Here is a 2,390-nt window from a genome sequence, read left to right as displayed (position 1 = left end):
ATGCGCGATAAGGATGGCAGTGAAGAAGCTCCCATTAGCCCGATCCCAATCCACTCCCCTTGCACCACCCCCTGTCGCCCATCAGCAGCGTGAAGGCAGAAGACAGCGGAAGCATCAGTTATGTATATATAAGTATTAAGTCTCTCTACATATATATTAGATATACCTTAGAAGACATACCGTATGGAATTTTAATTCAGGGAAGCGATCCCATAACATTACTCATTAGCATCACTGTCAGTCAGGTTAGAAGATATTTGTGATGAAAAACTATGAAGAATTTGGTTATTAGTAATCCTGGATATCCAAGGTTGGTTGGTTTTGTAATCATATTAATTATTTCTTCTACATTTCTGGCACCCTATTCCTTAGGCGCTACATATCTTTTATCTAATAGCTGTTTGTACTTTGTTTCTCATTGAAGTAATGTTTTATTTTGAAATGTATATACTGACATTATCTATTTATGGCATTGTGGATAGCTCGACAGTGATTTGACAATGATAGAGTGCAGACCCACAGCAGTCTATTCTGCTTCACCCTACATCTGAAGACTGTGCTGAAAATAGCAGCATCTTCTTACTCTGTGGCTGCCATTGCACCTCTGAAGTATTATATTAAACTAGTGATGGTAATCTTAAAAGTGCACTCATTTGTTTGTGTTTACATGTGCCTCTGTGAGAGGTTTTTTATCCCTTTTTAAATTGTTCATAAAGCACATTTTAAGTTTGTAGGTGAAAGTAATCCAGGACTTCTGTGGGAGAAAGGAATTATACACTGCACCGGTTAGGCGCGCAAGTGCCACTGCAGAAACAATTGAACTGTCAAAACTAAAAAAAGAAAAAGGGATTCAAAACATGGTCGTAAACTGAGAAGATAGATTACTTTGTGTTTAACAAGCCTGAGACTGTGAGACTGGAAACTTTCAGTCTGGATTTTATTGTGCCACAGCCAGACGTGAGGATGCAGACTCAAACAGTGTGACTCGATCTGAGTTGCAAAAATGAAACATTCAAGTTTGACTAAATCAAAAGCTAGATGGGGTTTAGCTTTCATACTGTGAGTTCTTGCCTGGGCTTTAGTCTTATAACTCAAAGGCCTCAATCCTATCCTTAACTTCAAATTGGAGCAGCAAGGACACGATTACCTGGCACTGTCTTCTGGGACGGAGCAGAAATCGTGGCCAGACTTTCTATTGTGTACCTAGTTAAAGGTCACCTGCAGGCTGCAGCTGCCTTTTTCAAATTCACACAATGTGCACATTTTGTTTGGAAAAAAACACAAAAGAGTTTCACAGACAAAGCAGGCTGAACAGAGCTGAGTTATATCTATTGGGCCTTCCTCTTTTTATTGCAAATTTTTCTGTGTTTTGTCCACCACTAGTAAAAAAATACGGTCACTTACAATATGTCTAAATGGTTTTTGAATCTTTAGAGTCTATGTAAATATGTTATTCTAATCTTCACCATGCAAAAACTCAAACAATGTGACAGAAACCCACCAGGAAGCCACTCATGACCCTTTGAGCTGCCAGCAGACAAATGTGTTTAAGAAGTCATCCTTCCACTTTGTCCAAAGACATGTGTTCACTGAAACCTAGACAGAAAAAGGTGTTAGGAGATCAGACGGTTCACCTTTCACTAGACGGGTTGAGGTAGTGGCTCTGTGTTTTGTCTCAACGGCCTTGATGAAATGAGGGCTAAAATTAACCAAGGAGCACACATGCCTCCCCATGACCCTGTGGTGTGAGAGCCACCAAAGGGCTCTCACACAGGAATGTGCACTAAAGAGGGCAACGAAAGACAAAGAGCTTTGACTGGAAGGCTATACACGTGAATTTGCCCTGATTCGCCATCACCCTGATTATTTCCTCTATGAGAAGTTAATGAACATGTATTATCACCACTCCAGTGTGATTTGATTGTCTTATTTTTGTCTTAAAAAACAAAAAACAAAAACAAAAAACCCAATTAGGAATATGTAAAATTAGGTGAAATATTTTTGTTTAGTTTCGCATCTAGGTGCTTGTGTAATTTCTAACTTTCCTGAATATCTTCTGGAACATCCAAGTATAATTTTTTTAAATGTATTTGCATAGTAATTTGATTTGTTGTTTAAGCTTTAAATGTCTAGATAATACCAGCTGGTATGCCAATGATACAAAAGTGGGTTAAGTTACAAATTAACAGACATGTGGGACAGGAGTGTAAAGTAAGGCACCATCTGCCTCCTCTAGTAAAGATGCCCTTTACTTGGTGTTTGTGGGTGGGATCAGACAAGCCTTTGAACTCAACCTTCATTTTGATCTCAGATACACACTTTAAAATTTTCATGACAGTATCTCCCGTGGCTGTAATTCTATCATTTCGAATCACCTGTTGTTGGGCAAA

Source organism: Aulonocara sp. 'chitande type north' Nkhata Bay, linkage group LG4 (genome assembly GCF_057382095.1).
Source record: "Aulonocara sp. 'chitande type north' Nkhata Bay isolate Kocher_YH1m ecotype deep benthic linkage group LG4, A_spYH_male_GT1.1, whole genome shotgun sequence".
Lineage (NCBI taxonomy): Eukaryota > Metazoa > Chordata > Actinopteri > Cichliformes > Cichlidae > Aulonocara > Aulonocara sp. 'chitande type north' Nkhata Bay.
Note: the sequence above shows the minus strand (reverse complement) of the source record.